Here is a 27676-nt window from a genome sequence, read left to right as displayed (position 1 = left end):
TGGACTGGAGCTCAGGGATCAAGCGGCCATCTCGGATCAGCGTCAAGCCACGCCCCCAATAATCCTTTTTTTATTTCTGAAAAATAGTTTTATGTATATATTTTTCTAATTTTACTTCCCCAGCTTAGACTATTGTGTTCTGGTCCATCAAATATAATTCAGATTAAAAAAACATTGAACTAAAGGCTGTAATGTAACAAAATAGGTAAAAAGCCAAGGGGGGGATGAATATTTTTGCAAGGCACTGTATACAAAGTCTTGTTTGCCAAAAAAAAACCTGTCCGCTGGCTCTTAGCAGTTTTTTAGCTTCTTGTGCTCATGAAGTCGGGTGCCAGGGACAATGTAACACCTGTATGCATCTGTACAAGGTACATCATCAGTGGCTTCCCAAAGACTGAATAAAACCATTGAAGAACCTGAGAGTAGTAGCAGCCAGGGAATGGAGTGGTGACGGGACGCTGGGCCTGTCATCGCTAGAGGACAGCACATTGTGAAGCAAGTGTGGCATAATGTACCTGCACATAAGGCAACAGCCCACCCTCTATACAGCGGATTTGGGTTAAACCCTTTAGGTGGGGCTAAAAACTTTCCAGCTATTAAATCTTCTGCCCTTGTTGTTTTAACTTTGGATAGTAATTTTTTTTTCTGCCAGTAAATACCTTATACAGCCCACTTTCTGTTTCTTGTATGGTCATTAGCCTAGGCTTATGACGTCATGCACAGCTCTCTCACACTCTGTGAGAGTTTGCTAAAAAGGCAGGGGGGATGAGTCATAAGAGGGCCAATTAGAGCTGCAGAGCTGGAAGTGTGCCTCTGTGTCTGTGTAAATCCAGAAACTGAACAGACAGCAGCTTCAGCTGCCCACAGTAAAAATGGATGCAGCCAGACTCAGTGGAGAGAGATTTCTGCAGCATGCTCGGCAAGTACAGAATCACAGTATATATAAAATAATATGCAAAGTGATTGGAGGGAAGCTTCAGAGTGGCAAAGATGTTTTTATTACAAATTATGTGAGCAGACTGCAGTTCTTTAAGGTCCCATAAGCTATTATTAAAAAAAAAAAAAAAAAGGTTCAGACGTTCAGGATAAACCAGATTCCCAGTGTTTTAAATGAAAGGTATGTCCCTTATAAAAGGTAATTTTAAGACGCCAAATAGCTTATTTTTACATGTTCATTAGTATATGTTGTAATTATTTTCCCATCAAGAAATATTGCATTGGATTGAATGAATAATGGCTCAATTTCTCGATAACGAGATAACAACTGAACAGACTTGTTTCAATAACCGTGCAAGATAACATAATGTGGATTGGATTAGTATAATATGGTAGTACAATTGCTATCATGCTGGTGCAATATACAAAGATTAAAGATTAGGGAGACACTAAACAATATCCTTATTGTCTTCAAATAATTCATACACTTCCAGTACGTATTTGGTCTGTGATCTTTTTTTCATGAAATAGTTTCTTACTGTGTTTTTTCTGCCTCCTTGTAACGTCTTCCTCTTTCCCAAACCTCTCCTTTTCCCCCCCATCTTTTTTTTTTGGAACATGAGAATTGCTCTATGAACAGCATTGATATTTTTTATTGCATTTTTAGCTTGTTATAAAATAAAAGTTAGTGCTATTGGCAAAAAATCAGTGCAACTGCGTGCAATAAGGGTAGATATATACACACCAGATACAGTATATACCATATATACCGTATATACTCGAGTATAGGCCGACCCGAATATAAGCCGAGGCCCCCAATTTACCCCCAAAAAAACTGGCAAACTTATTGACTCGTGTATAAGCCGAGGGTGAGACATGCCTGTCCATCCCTGTGTGTGTGTCCGTCCATCCCTGTGTGTCCGTCCATCCCTGTGTGTCCGTCCATCCCTGTGTGTCCGTCCATCCCTGTGTGTCCGTCCATCCATCCCTGTGTGTGTGTGTGTCCATCCATCCATCCATCCCTGTGTGTGTGTGTGTCCATCCATCCATCCATCCCTGTGTGTGTGTGTGTCCATCCATCCATCCATCCCTGTGTGTGTGTGTCTCCATCCATCCATCCATCCCTGTGTGTGTGTGTCTCCATCCATCCATCCCTGTGTGTGTGTCTCCATCCATCCATCCCTGTGTGTGTATCCATCCATCCCTGTGTGTGTGTGTCTCCATCCATCCATCCCTGTGTGTGTGTGTCTCCATCCATCCATCCCTGTGTGTGTGTGTCCATGTGTGTGTGTGTGTGTGTGTGTGTGTGTGTGTGTGTGTGTCCAGCCTACCTGTGTCCCGAGCCTGTGTCCCGAGCCTCCGTTCCGTGCCTTGCCTCCTTGCCTCCGTCCCGTGCCGTGCCTTGCCTCCTTGCCTCCGTCCCGTGCCGTGCCTTGCCTCCTTGCCTCCGTCCCGTGTCGTGCCTTGCCTCCGTCCCGTCCCGTGCCGTGCCTTGCCTTGCCTTGCCTCCGTCCCGTGCCTTGCCAGGATCGCCGCTCTTCGTCGGCGCCTCGGCGGCCATTCTAAAATTCAAAAGCCGCGCCTCCGCCTTCGCCTGTGATAGGCGGAACACTGAATTTCCCAGCAGCCTGTGTTCCGCCTATCACGGACATCGTCTCATCCTCGTCCGTAGTACGAGGATGAGCGGATGTCCGTGATAGGCGGAACACTGACTGCTGGGAAATTGAGTGTTCCGCCTATCACAGGCGGAGGCGGAGGCGGAGGCGTGGCTTTCGAATTGTAGTATGTCCGCCGTCTGTCTGCTCGATACGCTGATCGAGCAGTCAGACGGCGATGACTCGAGTATAAGCCGAGGGGGGCACTTTCAGCCTCAAAAAAGAGGCTGAAAATCTCGGCTTATACTCGAGTATATACGGTACTCAAGTATAAGCCGAGTCTTTCAGCACATTTTCTATGCTGAATGCCTCCCCCCCCCCCCCCAGCTTATACTGTGTTGGTCCCGCTTAAGAAAAAAAAGTCCTATAAATGAAGCCAAAAAAGGGGTGGGGCGCCACATGTATCATCCTGGCGTGCCCCTGTCAGTTTCCCCTCCCTCCTGCTCTTCGTCGTAGCGTAATCTCATGCTGTGTGTCAGAGATCTGAATCGCTGTGCAGCCACTGTAACGATGTATCACCTCCAAGACCGCCTCTTGTGATAGATGGCACACTGATCCAATGATAGGAATCATTGGGCCGTTTGTCATAGATTGCTACACGGCAATTCACATACAGCTCTGACACACAGCGTAACATTGCATTACCAGGCACTGCCAGGCTGTACCTCATGGGCACTGGTAGGCTGTACCTGATGGGCACTGGTAGGCTGTACATGATGGGCACTAGCAGGCTGTACCTGATGGACACTGGTAGACTGTGCATGATGGGCAATGGTAGGCTGTGCATGATGGGCACTGGTAGGCTATGCATGATGGACACTGGTAGGCTGTGCATGATGGGCACTGGCAGGCTATACCTGATGGGCACTGGCAGGCTGTACCTGATGGGCACTGGCAGGCTGTACCTGATGGGCACTGACAGGCTGTACCTGATGGGCACTGACAGGCTGTACCTGATGGGCACTGGCAGGCTGTACATGATGGGCACTGGTAGGCTGCTTGTCATGGGCACTGTCAGGCTGCATTTCATGGGCGCTGATAGAATGTAAATTATGAGCCCTAACACAGTCTGCTCTATGCAAACAGTCATGTCATCACAAAAACATTTAACCTACTGATGCCTCAATTAATGTAATTTTATTGGTAACAATTTTTATTCATGAAATTTACCAGTAGCTGCTGCATTTCCCACCCTAGGCTTATACCCGAGTCAATAAGTTTTCACAGTTTTCTGTGGTAAAATTAGGTGTCTCGGCTTATATTCGGTCGGCCTATAATCAAGTATATATACGGTACAAACCTGGATAAATAGAAGACTAAATTGAAGCGCTCAAAAAATCCTGTGTTAAAACAAATGAATAAGTGAGAGTCAATGCATAATTATCTCCCAGTTCATAAAGAGTTCTCAATGTATAAATACAATAAACAGTCCTTTTTTGTGATCTGTGTGACTTCAAGCACCTGATGATGTGCAGTTGTGTGAAACACAGTGGGGGGAGCGAAACTAAGGACGTGATGCAGCCATGCTGAATGGTCGTTGGCAGAAACTGATGTAAGTGTTTAATCGGCTTTTATTTTGCGATTCCTCAGAATTATGATATGAGCTTTTTCACTTATTGGTGTGCACTTTGTACTTTTATGAGATACTATTAAACTATGAAGCTTCATCCTGTTCTTGCTGGTATCTTATGAATGTGAGTGCAGACCAGCCTATGAGTGAACAGTGTCAATAGAGAAATAAGTGTATACTGCTGCTCTATGGTGGAAGGACACCCACGGCTGGTGTTGCCTATTTGAGATTGGTGAAGGAAGTCACATGGATCACAAAGAACGCTGTTTACTTTATTTTATTTATGTTCAAACTGAATTTATTAAATTATTCTTAACACATATTATCTAAGTACAAAGGTGGAATATACAGTATCTCACAAAAGTGAGTACACCCCTCACATTTTTAAATTTGTTGTCCCCTCAAAATATCTCAACACACAGCCATTAAAGTCTAAACTGTTGGCAACAAAGTGAGTACATCCCTACGTGCAAACGTCCAAATTGGGCCCAAATAGCCATTTTCGTTGTCATGTGACTCATTATGCCATGTACACACGTAGCAGACTTTCCGAACGAGCTACTTGCCCACACATGGTACTTTTGCAGCGGACTAATACGGCGTACTAAGTCCGCCGGACTATCCACCGTACTTTTGAAATGAACGGACTTGCCCACACACGCGGAGGAAAGTCTGCTCATTTTGAGCGTGTCTCCAGGTAGCCGGGACTAGCGAAGGAGGCGTCGCTGGCCCCATCACCTGGTATGGAGTTAAAGGGGAGTCCCTACGCCGAAAAATCGACGTGTGGTCCCCCCCAGGTTCATATCAGACCCTTATCCGAGCACGCTGCCAAGACCCTGAAACTGAGCCACAACAAGGTGGTCAAGACCATACAGCGGTTTAACAGGTCCCACTCAGAAGAGGCATCATATCCAGAGGTTGTCTTTGGGAAATAGACGTATGAGTGCTGCCAGCATTGCTGCAGCAGTTGGAGGGGTGGGTGGTCAGCCTGTCAGTGTTCAGACCATATACCGCACACTGCATCAAATTGGTCTGCATGACTGTCGTCCCAGAAGGAAGCCTCTTCTAAAGATGATGCACAAGAGAGCCTGAAAACAGTTTGCTGAAGACAAGCAGACTAAAGACATGGATTACTGGAACCATGTCCTGTGGTCTGATGAGACCAAGATAAACTTATTTGGTTCAGATGGTGTCAAGCATGTGTGGCGGCAACCAGGTAAGGAGTACAAAGAAAAGTGTGTCTTGCCTACAGTCAAGCATGGTGGTGGGAGTGTCATGGTCTGGGGGTTCATGAGTGCTGCCGGCACTGGGGAGTTATAGTTCATTGAGGGAACCATGAATACCATGGAATCTTCCAAGACTGGGCTGTACTGCAGTATTCCAACGTGATAACAACCCCAAACAAACCTCCAAGATGACCACTGCCTTGCTAAAGAAGCTGAGGGTAAAGGTGATGGACTGGCCAAGCATGTCTCCAGACCTAAACCCTATTGAGCATCTGTAGGTCATCCTCAAATGGAAGGTGGAGGAGTGCAAGATCTCTAACATCCACCAGCTTCGTGATGTCATCATGGAGGTGTGGAAAACTCCAGTGGCAACCTGTAAAGCTCTGGTGAACTACATGCCCAAGAGCGTTAAAGCAGTGCTGGAAAATAATGGTGGCCACACAAAATATTGACACTTTGGTCCCAATTTGGACATTTCCACTTAGTGTACTCACTTTTGTTGCCAGCATTTTAGACATTAATGGCTGTGTGTTGAGTTTTTTTTTTTTTTAGGGGACAGCAATTTTACACTGTTATACAAGCTGTACACTCACTACATTGTAGGAAAGTGTAATGCCCTGTACAAATGGTCGGAAATTCACATGGAAAAGGTCCGATCGGATTATATTGTCGGAAAATCCAATCGTGTGTGGGCTCTATCGGACTTTTTCCATCAGAAATTCCAACGGAAAAAATTTGAGATCAGGATCTAATATTTTCAGACAAAAAAAAATCCAATCAGAATTTTTCCGATCGTTTGTAGAGAATTCCGATCGGACAAAGTGCCACGTATGCTCAGATCAAATTACAAGACCAAAGCTATTGGCTACTAGCCTTAAGGTAGTCCCGTTGTAATGAACGAACGTCATCATGTTCCGAATTATCAGATTTTCCGACAACTTTGTCCGACCGTGTGTATGCAACACCAGTTTAGGACAAAATCCGTCTGAAAAAATCAGACGGATTTTGTTGTCGGAATATCCGAGTGTACAAGGCATAATTTCTTCAGTTTTGTCACATGAAAAGATATAATAAAATATTTACAAAAAAGGTGAGGAGTGTACTCACTTTTGTGAGATACTGTATGTACCTGTAACAAAAGTATATCAAAAATACAAAGTGCTTAGATATAACGTAAAAATAGTACAGTACATACTATGTGATTCACAAACACACCATGCATATTATAAAAAAAATAATACTAAAGAAAGAAGAAGAAAGGATTAGACCGGTACAAAAGAATTGCTATAACAACATATGATCTACTAAACAGCATCAACTATTTGATTTAAAGAGAACGTGGACACATCATGGCTCCATATTGCCAACAAAAATTAACATTCATAATATCATTCTTTAGCATTAATTAATTACCAGGGTGTAAAGGGTGGAAATGATAGGACAAAAAAAAGGGAGGAAGAAAAACTTATATTAAAAAAAATAAAAAAAGGGAAGAAGAAGAGGAAGAAGAAGAAGAGGAAGAAGAAGAAGAAGAGAGAAAACTATATAAAAAAGGGGGGGGGGGGGAGAAAAAAGGGACAGCCAGCAGTGAACAACCAGAAAAGGCTTTGCACAACCTTTGACTAACTTCAGAACCTACAATTGTCCCATAAGGAGGTTCCGTAATTCTGATGACTCCCTAAATGCCTTCCAAGAAAGACATATTTTATGGCATTGTTCGTATGTATCCAACTCACTTGCCAAAAGGAACTCCATCCTCTCAATGTAATCCATTTCTGCAATCCACTCAGTTAAAGGGGGAACATGTGCTGTCTGTAAATGGCATGGTAAAACCGATCTTGCTGCTGTCAATTTCTGGGGAGACCCTTTTTGATACACTTAATAGAACCAGGTAAGATAGAAAGCAAAGTGATTTGTGGCGTGTTGGAAATAATCACCCCAGTGACAGTAGTATAGACCCGATGGATCAAATTCCAGAAATCCTGAATAGTGAGCACTCCCACCAAATATGCAAGAGAGAGCCCCTGGCGGAATGACAGCACTAATATCAATCTGAAACATCCAGATTTACCTGCGTCGGGAACCAATACCAACCCAAGAGAAGTTTAAAGTTTAAAAGTTTAAAGTTTGTCACATGAGTCTTAGCCGTTAAAGACAGACAATGAGTAAGAGTAAACAATTTTTCCCACTCCTCTACTGTGATTTAGACGTTAAGATTGGCTGCCCATTTTGTTGTAAAATCTGGGTGGAGTTTCATATGAAGAACTTTGTATACTACTGAGAGAACATGGTTGGGTGAAGAGTGTTGTATGAGAATGGGTTCAAACAGATCTAGCTTCCTTATAAATAAGTCAATTGAGGGGAAGGAGGAAAGGAAGGACGACAATATTCCAGCTGGTGCATAAATGAAAACTGCTGTATAGAAATCAAATTCAAAAGGAGTTTCCTGACAAAGGATTTGAACCAGTCGGCGATGCGATTCCTTGTTCCAAGTTAAAAAACATGTCTGGGCCATCGCAAGTAAAAACTGTGGATTACCAAATAGGGGGGTTACCGGTCCTACTTTAAAGGAAAGTCCCAATCGAGATTGCGTTTTGTTCCAGATACGCAGTAAGTGAGATGTAAGAAAAGGTAGGGACAAAGATGGACCATGTAAAGATGGGTCTGTCCAAGGGAGCGCCTGAAGATCGTAGGAATTAATCAACTTTATTTTATTTGAATATTCAGAACTCTTATGAAGTGGGAGATAAATATGCATTGACTCACAATATGTCACAGTGGCGTGAAATGTGATGCATTTTCATTGATGTATTAATTTGTTTTAACACTGTTTTTATGAGCCCTGCAATTTAATATTTTGTTATCTTTAGCTGGTTGTTTAGAGTTCTACTTTAACCGCTACCTGACCATCCACAGTAGCTTATAATCTCCCTCCATTTCCACAATGGCCACGAAAGAAAACCAAGTCACTAGCAAAAAGAAGAGTAATGCCCTGTACACACAGTCGGACTTTCCGATGGAAAATGTGCGATCGGATTGTGTTCTCGGAAAATCCGATCGTGTGTGGGCTCCATTGGACTTTTGCCATCGGAATTTCTGACACACAAATTTTGAGAGCTGGATCTAAAAAATTTCGACAGCAAATTGCGATTGTTTAAATTCCAATCATGTGTAGACAATTCCGATGGACAAAGTGCCACGCATGCTCTGAATAAATTACAAGACAAAAGCTATTGACTCCTGGCCTTTTTATAGTCCCGTCGTACGTGTTCTACGTCACCGCGTTCAGAACAATCGGATTTTCTGACAACTTTGTGCGACCATGTGTATGCAAGACAAATTTGGACCAAAATCCGTCGGAAAAAATTTGACGCATTTTGTCGTTGGAAAGTCCATTTGTGTGTACAGGGCATAAAAGTTCATGACATGGCATTTCATATACACAGGAGGAGATGGAGAATGTTACAGCTCACATTTACCTTAAAAGGATGTGTAGCGGTAATTTTTCACTGTAATTCTTATTTTACTTAGGATGTAATATTAATAGATTTGATTTTTAATAAATGTTTCATTTTAATTTCTTTTCATTATATAAAAATGAAGAAGAGTAGTAAAGCATATGGTGATTAGCACCAAGTATAGTGCAATTTTGCATACGTTGATACTTTGAAGAAGGTCTCAAGCGATGCACAGACTTGTTCATATATTAGCCTTAATAAACTATACTTCAAAGTGCAACACTGGGCACAAAAATGTCATTATTAATAGTGTCTTTACTTAGCTGTAAAGTAATTATTTGCTGGCTTTCTTCATACTTCTGAAAAACAACTCTTGTAGTTTTCCAGAGTAGTACAGCTCCAGCTGTACTTCTATCCTACTCTGAACATAAATGGGATAAAACATGCATAAATAAAAAACTAACCTCTGAGTTACATTGACACCAGAGGACTGGACTACAATATGATCACAAATCAAATCTTCAACCCAAAACAAAATACTGTCGCCCTGAAGGCAAGCTACAAAGCTTTGACTCACTGGTATTTGGTCCATGGCAGAATATCCAGACATCATGCTTTCACAACTGAAGGGGCTTGGGTGCTCACCACCATACTTGGGGGTCCTGTGCCATGCTTTGAACAGACGTTTTTTTTTTATTCTATCAACATTGCTCTTTAAATCACTCACCCCGACCCTCTAATAGCTCTATTGCTATGACCAGAAAATATTTTGACAGCCCAATTTAAGTTATTACAGCAGTTTCTAACAGCAGCCAAACAAACTATAGTGAAAGTATGGAATCCTCCTCTCTTTCTCTGATAGAAACTAAGAATAGAGTGATGCAAGCCATAATCCACGCCAAAATTTACGTAATATTACATGACGGCCACCAAATACACTAAAGTCTGGCAGCCATGGGTAGACAACTATACTTTGATGCTTCACTTTTGCTCCCCGACTGACAACTTTGGCTCCTTAAGAACAAATCATCCCTTCTAGGAGGCTATCCAGTGAACCTCTGGGAACTTACCCCTCTTTCCTGTCTGAAACACCCCTACTCTTCCCTTATTCTTTTCTCCTCTATGTTTGTTTAAATGCATTTGGACACTGTTGCAAACTGCCTGCAGGCTCAGCTAATGTGGATACCTTTAACTAGTGTTTGTGACCCTCTACTGTAATTATCAATTTAGCCATGTCTTATTGACATTTCACTTGTGTTAATATGGGTCAGTTTGAGACAATGCACGGCGCAGGTTGTTGTCTGCAGGTTGCCATAGCAATAGCGGCGGATGTTCCCACCCTGTTGTTATGGCAACCCGTCAATCAAGCAAGAACCCAGCAAGTGTGGTCGGGGAGAGCTGCAAATACAGCAAAATCTGAAAATTGGGCTTCCCAAAGACTCCTGGGATAGATGGCGCCGATATCCCAGGAATCAACGGGACTCGCCCAATGACGTATTCACCAAGGTGGCCAGGACAGAAAGTGCAGAACGAAGACAAGAAAAAAAAGTATTTACATACCGAAAACAAAATGAAAATTGCAATTTAGCACTATACACGGGGGGGGGGGGGGGGGGGCATTGCAAACAGGGGAATTTTTAAAAAAGAGTGGGACTCCGCTTTAATTGACTACTTGGATCTATATATGAATAGCTCTTACAAGGGTTTGTTTGGTGGTAGTCTAATTGGGAATGATCAGGATAATTTGTAAGATGCCACATCTCAAATATGTACTATGATTGAAGGTCATATTTTTTTAACTTCTGCAAAATGAAAAAAATTTAATTTTTTTGGGCTCATTTATGCCACTGTGTATATTTCATTAGGGACCCAATACCAGATGTATGCCTATCAGTACTAACTTTAAATAATCAATTAGGGTTGAGTTCTGTAAATTCCAGCAGTGGGGTATATTCTCTTTTTGTGCCCCACCTGTAAAAGGACCGATAAATCCTTCTTAGGTGCACCTTAGCTGTAGTTATCTTTTTTTATTGTAGGGGTCTTCTTTATTTATTTAGTTTGTACAGAACAATGAGGTAGTAGGAGGCAATTGGTTTCACAAATAGGTCCTCCACACCAAAGCAGTAGTAACGCTGTACACAGCAGAGGCCAGACACATTTGTAATTAACTAGATTAACTAGATTACCATGAATTAGTGGTTGTAAAGCCACTGTATCATAAACATACAATTCCCTATGTTAGCCAACATTATGTATCCCAGTGTCTGTGCTTTATAAAAAAAATGCAGATTTCTACCTCATTTCAGAGCGTCTCCCGGCGCTCACATGACATCAGCGAGGAGGAGGGGAGGAGAAGAGGAGAGAGTTGAGCAGTCACGTGAGTGCCGGGAGGCGCTGTGAAATAAGATAGAAATCGGCATATATATTAGTTAACAGAGGGAATGGTTAGGACAGTTAACAGAGGGAATGGAGAGGACAGAGAAGAGCTACGGATTACGGAGGCACGTCAACTGACTGCGGTGTCAGGGCTCAGCAGCATGATAAACTGTGGTCAGTTTACAGGGGGGAGGGCAGAGCCAGGCAGGATCAAGCAGGTTTTTAGGTTAACCCCTTCACACCAACCATACGCAAATTTGCATTCATGGCTTGAAGGGGTTAAATCGGGGTGATGCCTGCAGCTGCAGACATCACCCCGATACAGTTTTTTTAGAGCCAGTGTTTGGCTTTTGAGAGATAACCAAAAAAAAGTTTAAAGCGCCCCTGTCCCCGCATGCTCGCGCAGCAAAGAAAACGCATATGTAAATCGCGCCCACAAATGCAAACGGTGTTCAAATCACACATGTGAGGTATTGCAATGATCGTCAGAGTGAGAGAAGTAATTCTAGGAAAAGACCTCCTCTGTAACTCTAACCTGATAAACATAACATTTTTTAAAAGCTTTGCGTATGGATATTTTTGGATACCGTAGTTTGTCACCATTCCACGAGTGTTCGCAATTCCAAAGCATGACATATTAGGTATCTATTTACTCGGTGTAGCATCATTCACATTATACAAAAAAATTGGGCTAACTTTACTGTTTAGTTCTTTTTTAATTAATAAAAAGTGGATTTTTTCCCCAAAAATTGTTGCGTTTGAAAGACTGCTGCGCAAATACAGAGTGGCATAAAAATTGCAACGATCGCCATTTTATTTTCTAGGGTCTCTGCTAAAAAATATATATAATGTTTGGGAGTTCTAAGTAATTTTCTAGCAAAAAATATGGATTTTAACTTGTAAGCAACAAATGTCTGAAATAGGCTTAGGCATGAAAGGATTAAAGCACTGTGCTGTGTAACATGCTTAAAGGCAACGGAATCAAAACATTTTTTGAGGGGGGGGGGGAGGGGTTACAAACACTTTAACTAAAGCTCAGTGCGTTTTTTGAATGAACTGTTCTCTACCTACAAAAGTAAAATGAAAACAGTCAGCTAAGATGCTGAATGAAAGTGAACTCTTTTGAAGGCTCAATACTAGTGGAATGCATTTGTTTACATTCCTGAAAGGTTTAAAGGTTCAAAATTAAAATGTAAAAAAAACGTAAATAAAAATACCCCCGTCCTTTCCCTTTTTTCTGCACAGTTCTGTGTATTTTTATCATTTGAGTTTTTTTCGATAATGGGGAAAAATATCCAAATGAAAATTTGGAAAAATAGATGGTAGAACAAGAATGTGATCAGTGTAAACATTGCTATTTTTAACCTGTGTAGTTGTGTAAACGAAGGTCTGTATATAACAGGCTGTAACTAGATGAAGGTAAAAGCGAAAAAGAGTCTACAAGGGAAAATGGGAAAAGGAGCCTATAGCATCAAATGTTGGCTAAATATTTGTTTTGTAAGCAACATTTTATGTTTATTTGGTTAGAAAAAGGAATGTTTATTTTGCCTGTAAATTATTTTTCTTGTAGTAAAATACAAGACACAGGATGAAGTATTCTGGAACCATGGGTTAGGCCCCTTTCACACTTGCGTGACTTCAAAGCCGCTCGATTTTACCGCAATTTGGGATCAGTACTACTTTGTACGACTTTGCCACAACTTTGGCATTAATCAATGAAAACATACATGGTGTGAGGCAATTCCTTTTCCTGCCATAGTTGTTTCCAGTTCCTGTTTACTTCCTGGTTGTCAGGGCTACCACTAGGCAAACTAGGCAGCTGCTTAGGGTGCCCTGCTGCCTAGGGCGCCCAGCCACTTGTGTTCCTACTCTCTTCTCTCTGCAGCAAGCAACTAAGTCTCAGCATCAGCAGGCAGCCGCCGCACTGTTCACACATAGTGTCAGAGGCGCAGGACTGTGTCTGTATCTCATCTCCCGAATGAATGGAAGCAAGCAAACATTCATTGATGGGCTCTGGTAGGCTGCATTTGATGGGCAGTGGTGAGGCTGAATTGATGGGTGCTGGTGAGGCTGCATTTATGGGTGCTGGTGAGGCTGTATTTGATGGGCGCTGGTGAGGCTGCATTGATGGGCGCTGGTGAGGTTGCATTTGATGGGCGCTTCATTAAAAAGGAGGGGTTTACATGGGCAGGGGAAAGGACGTGGAGTCAGGGGTGGAGCCAGGGGGGCGGCAAAATGAGGTTTCGCCTAGGGAGTCAAAAATCCTTGCACCAGCCCTGCTGGTTGTTATGGTCTGGTGTGTTGTGACAGAAAATGTTTGCTACTCAATATATTGCCACAGGAGTTGGGATAACCAAATTTGATAGGCCCAGCTCCTTTTGGATCTTGGCTTCAACAGCCAGGTCCTACAGCCAGTGAATGAGCAGCATGATAGTAGCCTCTAAGACAGAAGATCTGGAAGATCCAGGGGGCCCAGAGAGTTTACCAGGAGTCTGACTGTGTGCAAGTACCACATCCTCCTGGGCTAGTTCAATGCAATGAGAATTATCTAAATGCCCTCTTTCTTGATCCTGTGAAGTAGGCGAGAAAGGAGTAGAACAGGTTTAAATGATCCTTTAGAGCAGGGGTGCTCAACCTGTGGCTCTCCAGCTGTTGCGGAACTACAAGTCCCATGAGGCATAGCAAGACTTCCGACAGCCACAAGCATGACACCCAGAGGCAGAGGCATGATGGGACTTGTAGTTTTGCAACAGCTGGAGAGCCACAGGTTGAGCACCCCTGCTTTAGAGTAACCAGAGCATCCATTGGGAAGGTCCAAGAATCCCTGGTCCTGGCAACAAATCTGTCCAGTTTGTTGTTAAACCCACCTATGACAGACAGCTGTAAACACATCCAGGTGAAGAAGAGACCATTCTCCGGAATCCAGACCTTGATGACTGCGTAAGTCTGACAATTTTCCAAACGTGAGATGTGCACAGAGATCAGGACTAGAACATGCTCTTCCCAAACCAGAAGCAGGTCCACTCATCTTTTGAATTCTAATGCCTCCCTGATGGCTGATATAAGCACAGTGGGTATGTGGTTAGCACTTCTACTTAGCAGCACTAGGGTCATCAGTTTGAATCCCAACCACAGCACTACCTGAATGGAGTTTGCATGTTTTAACAATGCCTGCGTAGGTTTCCTCCAGGTACTCTGGTTTCCTTCCATACTACAAAGGCATGCTGCTAGATTAATTGGCACCTAAATTAGCCCTAATGTATGTAAGAATATGAGTTAGGGACCTTAGATTGTAAGATCCTGGAGAGCAGTGAATGTAAAAAAAATATATATATTTTTTATACACACAGTTACTGGTTCTCATAACTTGACAGATGTTCATTTGTTGATGGTATATGAGAAATGTCAAACTGTCCTGGCATGCCCCTTTTCTCTGGGATCAAAGGGGTGTTGACAGAGGCCATCTGACCATTTAAGCATCTGAGGAGTGGCCATCGTGTTTATGACTGTATCATGGCCCTCCCTTACATACAATTTTATATTAATATTAATATCTTCCAATATGTGCAGGTTGCATTCTAGAACCAATAGATTATGTTTCAGCATTCAATTTTTCTGTCCAGTGGTACCAAACACAGAGTATACCAGATGGGCCAGTCACCCAGGAGGTATCTGACTCTTTTCCCCCTCTGTATGTGCTAGCTTAATTATGTATGACCTCAATTTGTTTGGGATGATATTCCCCTTTCAAATATATACTTAATAGTAACGTGTCTCGGTCCTGTTTGATTTTTATGAATTGTGAACTGGGCAGAGGTCGCCACATGCCTGACATGCTTTCTGTGTAGACATTTTATGGCAGCTATGTGTTCCTAGTGCTTTAACCACTTCAATACCGGGCACTTATACACCTTCCTGCCCAGACCAATTTTCAGCTTTCAGCGCTGTTGCACTTTGAATGACAATTGCGCAGTCATGCTACACTGTACTCAAACTACATTTTTATCACTTTGTTCCTACAAATAGAGCTTTCTTTTGGTGGTATTTGATGACTTCTGGGATTTTTATTTTCTGCTAAACAAATAAAAAAAGACCGACATTTGTTTCAGTTACAAAACGTTGTAAATAAGTTCTCCTTCACTGATGGACACTGATAGGGCTGCACTGACGGGCACTGATAAGGCGACACTGATGGGCACCGATAAGGTGGCACCAATGAAGTGCCACTGATGAGGTGGCATTGATGGGCACTGATATGTGGCACTGATGGGCACTGATAGGTGGCACTGATATGCAACACAGATGGGCACTAATAGGTGGCACAAATAGGCGCTGATAGGTGGCATGGATTGCCATGGATAGGTGGCACAGATGGGTATGGATAGGCAGCACAGATGAGCATAGATAGGTGGCACAGATGGAAACTGATAGGCAGCATGGATGGACACTGTTAGGCGGCATGGATGGGCACTGATAGGCAGCATGGATAGGCACTGATAGGTGGCATTGTAGTGTAACCTATTGTACTGATGGATGCCAATCAGTACCAAACAATAATGCATGCCAATCAGTGATGATCATTGTGGGCACTGATTGACATCCATTGTGGGCACTGATTGGCATCCATTGTGGGCACTGACTGGCATCCCTGGTGGTCTAGTGTGGCATACCTGGTGCTGGGCATCCCTGGTGGTCTGGTGGCATCCCTGGTGGTCCAGTGTGGGCATCCTCGGGGGGGGGGGGGGGGGCTGCGCTGATAATCGATCAGCACAGACCCCCCCGGTCAGAAGAGTAGCCGATCGGCTCTCCTCGACTCGTGTTTGACAGACGCGAGTGAGGAAAAGCCGATCAACGGCTCTTCCTATTTACACTGCGATCAGCCATGATTTGACATGGCTGATCACGTGGTAAAGAGTCTCCGTCGGAGATCGTAGTTGTGGTGTGTCAGACTGACACACCGCAACAACGATCGCCGCAATGCAGCTTAATATCCTGAGGACATGACGCCCAGTCAGGATATTGAAACCACTTTGCCGCCATCATTCTGCTATATGGCGGGCGACAAGTGGTTAATTGCCCTACAAACCATGGATGACAGCACTGAAGGATTTGATCATAGTTTTATGACAGGTCTGGTCAGCAGAAACTAACAGGCATCCTGATAGAACTCAATTAGCTGTTTACAGCTCTGCAAAGGCCTGTGTGCTGGTGTCTGCTGTCCAGAAGTTGAGATAATGAACTGTGTTAAAGTTAGGCCTATGGATTCCATGAATTGAAGGGGGGGGGGTAAGATCATTGGCTATTATGACAAACATGGCTGCAACCTGAACAAAATGGATGTTGTATACAGCTTTTTATGGGCTCAATGCACACAATCATTACAGTCTTCATTATGTCTAGATGCCTAAATGCATTGAGTTGCTGCCATGTCATTGGCTGATTAGCAGTGTGTGTTACCAAGAAAATGAACAGGTGTACCTAGTAAAATGGCTGGTGAGTATATATACACTCACCGGCCACTAGGTACACCTGTTCAATTGCTTGGTACCACAAATTGCTAATCAGCCAGCATCTCAATGCATTTAGGCATCTAGACGTGGTGAAGATGACTTGCTGAAGTTCAAAACGAACATCAGAATGGGGAAGAAAGAGGATTAAAGTGACTTTGAGCCCTGGTTCACATTAATGTGATTATGCATGTGATTTAACATGTTCGAATTGCATGCCAAATTGGCAGCTATTGCCCGCAATGGAACCGTTCGAATCGGTGCAACGCCAAATTTGCGGGCGCCACATCGATTTCTGTACTACTTTTGGCCATTTCAGGTGCGATTTCAATAGACATAAAGGTCTCTGAAATCGTCAGATGGACATGCGGGAATGAAATTGCGCAAGTTCAGCTGAACTCGCAAGATTTCAGTCCCGCAGCAGTGTGAACCTGGGCTGAATGTGGCATGGTTGTTGGTGCCAGACGGGCTGGACTGAGTATTTCAAAAACTGCTGATCTACTGGGATCTTCAAACACAATCATCTCTAGGGTTTACAGAGAATGGTTAAAAAAAAAAGAAAATAAAAATATCCAGTGAGTGGACAAAAACGCCTTGCTGATGTCACAGGTCAGAGGAGAATGGACAGATGATAGAAAGGCAATGGTAACTCAAATAACCACTCATTACAACCAAGGTATGCAGAATACTATCTCTGAATGCACAACACATCGACCCTTAAAACAGATGGGCTACAGCAGCAGAAGACCACACCAGGTGCCACTCCAGTCCGTTAAGAACAGGAAATTGAGGTTACAATTCACACAGCCTCACCAAAATTGGACAATAAGATGTTGCCTGGTCTGACGAGTCTCGATTTCAGCTGCAACTTTCAGATGGTAGGGTCAGAATTTGGTGTAAATAACATGAATGCATGGATCCATCCTGCCTTGTATCAATGGTCCAGGCTGGTGGTGGTAGTGTAAGGCTCCATGCACAATGAAGCTCAAAAAAGCTTTTTCTGGACGCCAGATTGCTGGGAGAAAATGCTGGTTGAAAAACGTGCTTTTAACAGCATTTTGTACTAGCATGTATGAGCATTTATGGGCGTTTTTAATAAAAATATACAGCGGACACTCCAAAAATCCCACAGTGCATTCCAAATTCCCACAATGCATTGAAAAAATAGAACGCCGAACACTAATTAACGCGTGTTTATGAGCGTTTATATGAGTTTGTCGTTTTTTGACGGTGGAAAACGGCACTTTGAACGCGAATTTCTGGCGTTCAGAAAAAAGCCCATAAACTCCACAGCTCATTAAAGCTAAAAAAACGTCCATGTGTGCACATACGCTAGCATAGAGTGGAGTTTATGGGCTTTTAAAAAAAAAAATGCCCAAAGTCCAATAAACTGCAGTTTATGAGCTCCAGTGTGCAGGGAGCCTAATGGTGTGGGGGGATATGTTTTTGGAACATTTTGGGCCGCTTAGTACTAATTGAGCATCGTTTAAATGCCACGCCCTACCTGAGTATTGTTGCTGACCATGTCCATCTCTTTATGACTACAGTGTATCCATCTTCTAATGGCTACTTCCAGCAAGATAATGCACCATGTCACAAAGCTCAAATCATCTCACCACTGGTTTGTTAAACATGACAATGAGTTCACTGTACTCCAATGGCCTCCACAGTCACCAGATTTCAATCCAATAGAGCACCTTTGAGATATGGTGGAACGGGAGATCTGCATCATGTATGTGCAGCCGACAAATCTGCAGCAACTGCGTGATGCCATCGTGTCAATATGGACCATGATCTCTGAGGAATGGTTCCAACACCTTGTTAAATCTATGCCATATCTAATACCTTCCTCCAAGCAGGATCCAGGTATGGTCACCAGGGCAAAGTTGAACAGTAGCTGATCTGGAGGCTGCAAAAATGATCTTCAGTAAAAATTTGCTAGTGGACAAATCTTGAGAAAATAATCAAAAAAAAAAAAAAAAAAGATTTGATTCTTTCCAGACAAAGAGAGAATGTCTGTTCTCCTAAGGACACTAGCAAAATATTGAGGCTTGCTAGGAGTGGGAGGGGTGAAAAAAAAAGTGTTGAGCAAGTACTTAGCATACTCAAATGTAAATTAATTAATACATGAATAATTCATAAATATCCTACAAAAGTTTATCAAAAGAAAAATGTCCACTGTGTCTGCATATTCAAATGATATGTAATCATAAACTATGAATGATCATAATGCTGTACTCTTTACTCCAGCTCCCTGATGTTCCTCAATCCATTTCCATCCTCAGCAATCCTTAGGCCAAATTTAATATGGAACCTAAAAATGAGGATATATAATGCTCTCTGTCTCCAGTACTATGGTTTCATTTAAAATCCAATATACATAACCTGAAATGTGCACATATACTGGAAACAGCAATATAGAGGCATAACAATGGGGAAAACCTCCAACAAAATAGTCGGCCGCACACTTCCGTTTTCACGGTGTGACATCACCAGCTCCTCCCAACGTGTTGCGTCATTAGATCACGTGACTTCATCAGGGAAGTGATGCCCTTACAGCTTTATTTGTCACTGTCCTATCTCTGAGGGCGGTTGCATAACTCATGCAGGGAAGCATTTATGACATAAGAGACCAATAAGGTATCTTCTGTCTTAAAAACCCTGCCTGTCAGCAATTTTTAAAAATTAGAGTTGAATACCCCCTTAAGAAAGCTATACTTGGACATATTGGGCTATAAAAATGAACAGAGAAACTTAAATAATAACAGGCTAGGTTGTATTTTAGGGTCCTGTTTAAAATTTAGTGAATACATGCACCTGTGTATGTTGCCTACATCATGTATAAAATATGTTTTTTTTACCTGAACCACACAGGTTGTTTCTTAGCAATCTATTTTTAGATAATTGAAGTTCCGTACAATGGAACATGTTTTTCCTTGGCACTCAATAGCAGCTGCAGCGACACTGCTCTCCCTCCTACACAATTTCACTACCATGAACCTGAATTGGATCTTATGCCTTACACATTTTGTGCATTCATTTTCTCATCAAAAACAGTTTACCTTCATTACTTGGAGTTCACAGAGATAAACAGGGATGTTTTTTTTTTTTCAATGGAATTAATAGTATACCATATTCATTTTATGGAAACATATGTGAAAGGGATCAGCTTAAAGATGAACTCCAGTTACCAGCAAAATATTACTGTCATATGACATCACCCAGATAGAAAGGTTTAAAAAGAGAAGTATGTAAAAATAAAAAATATTTATACTTACTTAGGTGGATGCAGCATCAATCTGATGCTGCATATCTCCCCCCGCCGGCTCTGCGCTGAGAGCCGAGTGATCAAAGAACGCTGATCGCTCAGTTCTCCCCTCGGCTCTGAGCAAAGCTGTGATGGTCAGTCACTGGCTCTGGGCTCTGCCCCTCCAATGCTCACTGGAGCGCAGGGCTATAGAGGGGTGGATTGCCTGAGCCGGGTTCCAATTCGGGGTTATGGGTGGATCCCAACCATATGGTTGAGATTTTTTCAGAGCCTTGACTGTCTGAGTGACATCAGCTGACAGTGGACTTCACAAGAAGTGGACAGGTCACAAAAGTGCAGTACGACCTTTACTCCTGTGACATACAGAAGAAGTTTAGCCAAAATAGCTTCTCCTTTAATTGCTGTTTTAGTCCAGGGGGGTTGTTGAGTAGAGGAATACTCCACAACTGGTATGTGAGTGGACTGTTACCAACCTCACTTACTTCTGGTCAGAGGCGTGCACAGCCTATTGCATTAGGGTGTGCACCTCAAAGCTCAAACACACATGTGTGTGTGCATTTGTATGTGTCAGTAGGGCAGTGGACGGTGTCAGTAGGGCAGGGATTGGTGTCACTAGGGCAGTGGATGGTGTCAATGGTTTTTATATTTAGTATTTTTTACAATTTAATTTTTTTACATTTTTTTTACAAATTTTTTAGAAGCCCCATTAGGGGGCTCTGGTAAAACATACAGGTGGAATCTGTACACACCTGACACACCCTTTGCGCACACCTATGCTGCTAGTCCTGCATTGCGTGTTGTAAAATTACAGAGGTAGTGATTGCATAGCCAACAGAGAGGAGGATCTTCGTGGGAGAGTGGGGAATAAGGAAAGTATTTTTCTACTCTATACACACCAAAGACTAAGATCTCTTTCACACTGGAGGCTGGGGGGGGGGGGGGGGGGGGGGGGCAGTAAAAACAGGTGGTTGAGTCACGGTCGAGCTGCCCCCTGCTCAGCCAACCAAATTCCTACCATACAGCCAGACTGGGCTGTTTACACGGCACAGCTGCGATGCTTTGTGTCACAGCAAATTTAATGTGGTATGTCAAATTGAAAGGCAGCACCTGTCAAACTTGCCCATTCAAGAGCTAGGGGCCAAGCCACTAGCTTTTGGCTTGCAATTGTGGTGCATTAGTCCCATTTTAAATTGCCACGTGGCAAAAAAAAAAGACATTCAGGGAGCAGTAGGCTTGCTTTCTGAATGCCTGACAGCGAATGCGTAGCTGCACTCTGGAAAGCAATCTGCAGTGGTGGAATGGGCTAGTGTGAACCTAGCCTAAATGCGCTAATATCTGTGCCATCTGGGGAGGAGGCACATGATAATATTTTAAAAACCTTGTCTCAATGGATACATTGTAATTATATGTGTACATGGGGGCAGCCATTTTTGTTCATCACATTATGTTTATATGATGGTTGTGCTTTACTGTTCCTCCTTTACAATGCAATAATATCATTCAGCTGACAGCAATGTTCCCTAATGCTATTTTATATCTTTTCTCAACACAGAGGCAGAGAGATTCATCTGAAAGCTCCCTCTAGTGGCTAATGTAGACATTTTCAGTATTGAATATAAGAACAAAACTATAGAGAAACAAACTTGCAAAAATGTGAAGGACACACTGCATAAAAAAATACTGCAATAAATGAAAATATGAGCACACTGACAATACACCTTACTTTCCATGAAGAAATGAACCAGGTCTATTGCTGCAGCGCAATATTGACTATTGAAATGTATTACAGTGTAAGCTGTGTGTGGCTATACGCACTTGACTGTTGGCACTTGCAATACATTATTATTATACAGGATTTATATAGTGCCAACAGTTTGCGCAGCGCTTTACAACATGAGGACATGTGCAAGAAAAAGGAAAAGGCACAGAATGATATAGAAATGTATTACATATGCCATCATTTTTAGGTTTAATGACACTTTAACTCGGAAGACAGAGTTTGGCAAGAGATACTATTAGCTAAATGACAATTGCAGTCAAGTTCATTTTAAAATCCCTGTTTGGCTGTAATAAAAAAACAAAACAAAAAAAAAACAAAAAAACATTCAGGAGGCAGTAGTGTCCCCTTCTGCATGTCTGTAAACCGATGCTGAAAAGCAATTGGCTGTGCATTGGTATTTTTTTTTTTTAATAGACGGAAGGTACTGCCACCAGTGAACCTAGTCTAAAGCCCCATACACACTATTAGATTTTCTGCAGATTTTTGTCTTCAGATTTACCAAAACCATGTAGTGCAAGGGCCTGCCTGATTGCATACAATAGAAAATCTAATAGTGTGTATGGAGTCTAAGTCTAGAAAAACACACTATTTAGCACATATAGGACTTGTTTGCCTTTTATGGTAAAGTGGGTGTACACCCAAAACCTCAAAACACCATTTTAAGTCATCAGTTTAGTAGATAATGTTGGTATAACCTAATTCACACCGTATGTACCTCTCAAAACGCTGCCTCATTTGGTTGTAGTCCTCAAAAATCTGCCGTCACGTAACGTCAGAAGGGGGCGAGGTCACCCATTTGCCCTCAGCTATATAGCTGTCATAGTGAAGATGCTTCAGTCAGCGGGAGCCTCCCATGGAGGCAGAGGTTTTTCCGTTTTTTTATTTTCGTTGTACGCTTTGATTGAAGATGAATGGACAGTTTTTTGTTTTTGTTTTTATAAAGGACTTGACCCAAATTGTCTACTGTCATTTTTAACATTTTGACACTTTTTTGGTGAATGGTTAGGGATACAATGTACCCGATACCCATTCACATGGGGGGGGGGATCTGGGGGTCACCTTGTTAAAGGGGGCTTCCAGCTTCCGATAAGCCCTCTGCCCGCAGACCCCCACAACCATTGGGCAAGGGTTGTGAGGATGAGGCCCTTGTCTCCATCAATATAGGGACAAGGTGCTTTGGGGGGGGGAGGTGGGCATTCGGCGTTCACAGCGGTCACATGATCAGAAAGCTCCCAAACACAAGGATGCATTGGTAGCTTACTCATCCCCGCTGACTAATGTGCTGCCATGGAGTGCGCTATCAGCACTGTAAGTTGTAAAGACATGGTCGTATATATGCGGCCACTCAGGACCACCGGCCATATATATCTCTGCCTCCTCATTGGCTGAGACAGCAGTGGGAGCCATTGGCGCTCCAATGATGAGAGAGTGGGGGCGAGGCCAAGCCGCGCTCTGTGTTTGAAAGGACAGAGCAATGGCTTGGAGCAAGCCTGTTTGGGTGCCCCCACAGCAAGCTGATTGCTGTAGGGGCACTCAACAGGAGGGAGGGATCCAAGAAGAGGAGGATCTGGGCTGCTCTGTGCAAAACAACTGCACAGAGCAGGTAAGTATGACGTTTGTTATTAAAAAAAAAAAAGTTTTTAATATCACTTTTTTAGAACCACTTTAAGGCTTGGTTCACACTGCTGCGGTGCGAATTATATAAACATTTCAGTGCAATTGTATCAATTGTGTGAATTCACAGTGCGATTTGTGTGTCAAGTGCAATTCTAATGCAAATTTGTGTCTGCCCAATAGGACCCAAAAAACCTGGATTCAAAGTGAACACAGGAATGTGATTTAAACCCAGTCCAATTGAAGTCTATGGAGCTGAATTTACACCGCATTGGATCAAACTCACACATAACCCTTTTTTAGCCGCATCAGAATCGCACCACATTGATGTGAACGGCCTTCAAGGAAAACAATGTTGTTTCAGATAACATGCAAATCTATGCATGCGGAGCGTATCAAAAACGCTTTAGAATTGGCATCAGTGTAAACTGGGCCTAAATGGAAAAAACTAGACGAAAGCAGTCTAGAGAAAGAACCTTTTTTAAAGTTGTTTAGATTTGAATGAGTTCCACTGAAATAATGGATTGTGCCTTGTCATGTGACCTGATGTGTCCAAAGTCGCATGACAACTCGCACTAGTGAGAATGGAGCCTAACTCTCAGTTATGGAACAAGTATATGGGACCATAGGAAGAAACCAAACTTAACTAATAAAACATAATGCATATAGATTGAAATGACCATGACCCTTTATTATTGGTTTATGATAAAAAAAAAGTAATTAAATAATTTTACTACTATATAAACCAGAACTAAGTTGCTAAATACTTGTAATAAATAAGAACATTACATTTACCCATCACATTCAACTCAGCCATAAAACTTAAAATGACCACTGTCCGATTTGACAGAAAGGACAAAACCACATAACTTAGGACCGCGACAATGGTAGGGATGGTAGATTGCTCTTATGCCGGCTGTGTTCTGTTGCTCTGACTTCTTGACGCAATTTTCTTTCTTTTATAGGTTGCTTGAGGCTCGTGACAAAGAACATTATCAAACATGCACAAGCAACTGATATCGACATACAACAGCAGCTGATACAGGTAAGTACTATTTACAGTAAAATGTTTGGACCGAAAGACCTTTGAGGTCTACCACAGTCTCATTAGTGGGGGTGCCACAAAATTGATTTGCTCCCCCCACCTTACAATCTTGTGCTACAGTGATCACAGAATTGAGCTTCATACAATATTATGAATCAATTTAGAATCTAACAGAATCAAAACCCATTTAAATCAAAATAAATACAAAGTACATAGATTTTATGTCAATACTTTTTTTTATGTCTTTAAACTTATATTTTACAGTGGATATAAAGATGAAGTCTACACACCCCTGTTAAAATGTCAGGTTTCTGTGATGTAAAAAAAACTAGACAAAGATGAATAATTTCAAAACGTTTTCCACCTTTAATGTGACCTATACACTGTACAACTCAATTGATGAACAAACTGAAATCTTTTTTTTTGGGGGGGGGGGTGCATAGGTATGCACACCCTCTTATAACTGGGGATGTAGCTGTGCTCAAAATTAAGCAATCACATTCAAACTCATGTTAAATATGAGTCAGTACACACCTGCCATCATTATTTAAAGTGCCCCTGATTAACCCAATTAAAGTTCAGCTGTTCTAGTAGGTCTTTCCTGACATTTTCTCATTTTCTTAGTCACATCCTACTGCAAAAGCCATGTTTCACAGAGAGCTTCCAAAGCATCAGAGGGATCTCATTTTTTAAAATGTATCAGTCAGGAGAACGGTACAAAGGAATTTCCAAGGCATTAGATATACCATGGAACACAGTGAAGACAGTCATCAACAAGTGGAGAAAATATGGCACAACAGTGACATTACCAAGAACTGGACATCCTTCCAAAATTGACGAAAAGAAGAAAACTGGTCAAGGAGGCTGCCAAGAGGCCTACAGCAACATCAAAGGTGCTGTGGAAATATCTGGCAAGTACTGGCTGTGTGGTACATGTGACAACAATCTCCCATATTCTTCCGTTTCCTATGAAGAAAAAATTCCAAGCCCAGCTAAATATTGTCAAAAACACATCTGAAGTCTCCCAAAAGCATGTGGGAAAATGTGCTATGGTCTGATGAACCCAAGGTTGAACTTTTTAGCCAAATTATGGCCTCAGAAGCATCATGCTTTGGGGCTGTTTTTCTTCAGCTGGAACAGGGGTCTTAGTCAAGGTAAAGGGAATTATGAACAGTTCCAAATACCAGTCAATAACGGCACAAAACCTTCAGACTTCTGCTAAAAAGCTGAACATGAAGAGGAACTTCATCTTTAGGCATGGCACCAACCCAAAGCATACATCCAAATCAACAAAGGAATGGCTTCACCAGAAGAAGATCAACGTTTTGGAATGGCCCAGCCACAGCCCAGACCTGAATCCCATTGAAAATCTTAGGGACTATCTGAAGAGGGCTGTGCACAGGAGATGCCCTCGCAATCTGACAGATTTGGAGTGTTTTTGCAAAGAAGATTGGGCTAATATTGCCAAGTCAAGATGTGCCATGCTGATAGACTCATACCCAAAAAGACTGAGCGCTGTAATACAATCAAAAGGTGCTTCAACAAAGTATTAGTTTAAGGGTGTGCGCACGTATGCAACCATATTATTTCATTTTTTTATTTTTACTTCCCTCCACCTAAAAGATTTGTTTGTCGTTCAATTGAGTTGTACGGTTTATAGATCACATTGAAAGTGGAAAAAGTTCTGACATGATCCAGAAACCTGCCATTTTACCAGGGGTGTGTAGACTTTTTATATCCACTGTACTATATATATTTCGATTTCTCGCTCTCTTTTTTAAGCCCAGGTTCACACTGAGCTGCAGGAATGAAGCTGTGCGAGTTTAGCTGAACACGATTTCACTCCCGCACATCAGTACAGATTTCAGTAGCGATTTCACAGACATCTATGCGGATTTCTGCACAGATATCAATGGAAATCGCACCCGAAATCGCAAAAAGTAGTACAGAGACTACTTTTTGAAATCGGTTCGGTGCCGCAAGTGCCATTGCTAGCAATTGCCATGTCAAAACACACCAATGTGAACCAGGACTTGGAGTACAAAGAACTTTCTGAAGAGAGAGAGCACAACAAGGGTTGGCCCCATTCAGTTGTCTAACATTGAACATCTTAAATGCAGTGGTCTGGAGCAGGGGTCTCCAAATCTTTTAGTACAAATGCCACATTGTATATCTTGCAAATATTTGTAGGCTGAAAAAAAAAAATCAGCTTTATAAATGTACTGATCAAATTGAAATTTAATATTTAACAGCATGTGATTTAGAACAAAAAACATGTAAAACAAAATTTGAGTCCCCACTTACATCAAAGGCCTTATCAGAAGTGCAATACTTTAGGCTCGGCAGCCCTTTTAAAATGAACAGTCTGTAAGACACCTCAATGCCCAAAATGTTAATCCTGCTGTATTTTTTTTACAGTGTACCACAATGCACACTGAACAGAAGTACAATAAGCCCCATCATTGATGTCACTGGCCGCTATCAAAACCCCCAGCAGCGTTGCCAGGGGCGGCAATAATTACTCCCAGCATTGGTGCCAGAGATCAAAATAATAACCCCCAGCATTGGTGTCAGTGGTCGTAATAATTCGTTCCCGCATTGATGTCAGAAACCACAATATTAACCCCTGGCACTAGTATCAAGGAGTTAGAGACCCCAATAAAAACCGCAAGCATTGGTGTCAGTGAGTCAGAGACCCCAATAACAACCGCAAGCATTGGTGTCAGCGAGTCAGAGACCACAATATTAACCCCTGGTATTGGTGTCAGTGAGTCAGAGATCACAGTATTAACCCCTGGCATTTGTGTCAGCGAGTCAGAGACCCCAATAACAACCGCAAGCATTGGTGTCAGTGAGTCAGAGACCACAATATTAATCCCTGGCATTGGTGTCAGCGAATCAGAGACCACAATATTAACCCCTCGCATTGGTGTCAGCGAGTCAGAGACCCCAATATTAACCCCTCGCATTGGTGTCAGCGAGTCAGAGACCACAATATTAACCCCTCGCATTGGTGTCAGCGAGTCAGAGACCCCACTAATAACTGCAAGCATTGGTATCAGCGAGCCGGAGACCACACTATTAGCCCCCATCATCAATGTCATTATAGGTCACACAATAATCTCACACACTCAGGTCAGTGGACACAATAATAATCCTCAGCACTGGTGTCAGAGAGTCAAAAACCACAATAATGCCCCCAACATTGGTGGCAGCAGATGGAGTAATAACCCCCAGCATT

General features: G+C 42.4%; 1 protein-coding gene and 1 long non-coding RNA gene across 3 annotated transcripts in view; one reads left to right on the top strand and one right to left on the bottom strand.

Moving 5' to 3' along the window:
• PSD3 (pleckstrin and Sec7 domain containing 3) overlaps positions 1-27676 on the bottom strand; it is an 857533-nt gene that overhangs the window by 612107 nt on the left and 217750 nt on the right. The window lies entirely within an intron of this gene.
• The window catches only part of LOC143974626 (uncharacterized), a 133151-nt gene that overhangs the window by 17345 nt on the left and 88130 nt on the right, over positions 1-27676 (top strand). Inside the window, exon 2 of the long non-coding RNA XR_013272256.1 lies at positions 24356-24435. This is a non-coding gene — a long non-coding RNA (uncharacterized LOC143974626). The remainder of the gene's footprint in view (positions 1-24355; positions 24436-27676) is intronic.

The sequence above is a fragment of the Lithobates pipiens genome, unplaced genomic scaffold (assembly GCF_037356315.1).
Source record: "Lithobates pipiens isolate NorthernLeopardFrog02 unplaced genomic scaffold, aLitPip1_a1.2 Scaffold_13, whole genome shotgun sequence".
NCBI lineage: Eukaryota > Metazoa > Chordata > Amphibia > Anura > Ranidae > Lithobates > Lithobates pipiens.
Note: the sequence above shows the minus strand (reverse complement) of the source record. Positions and strands in the feature narration are given on the sequence as shown.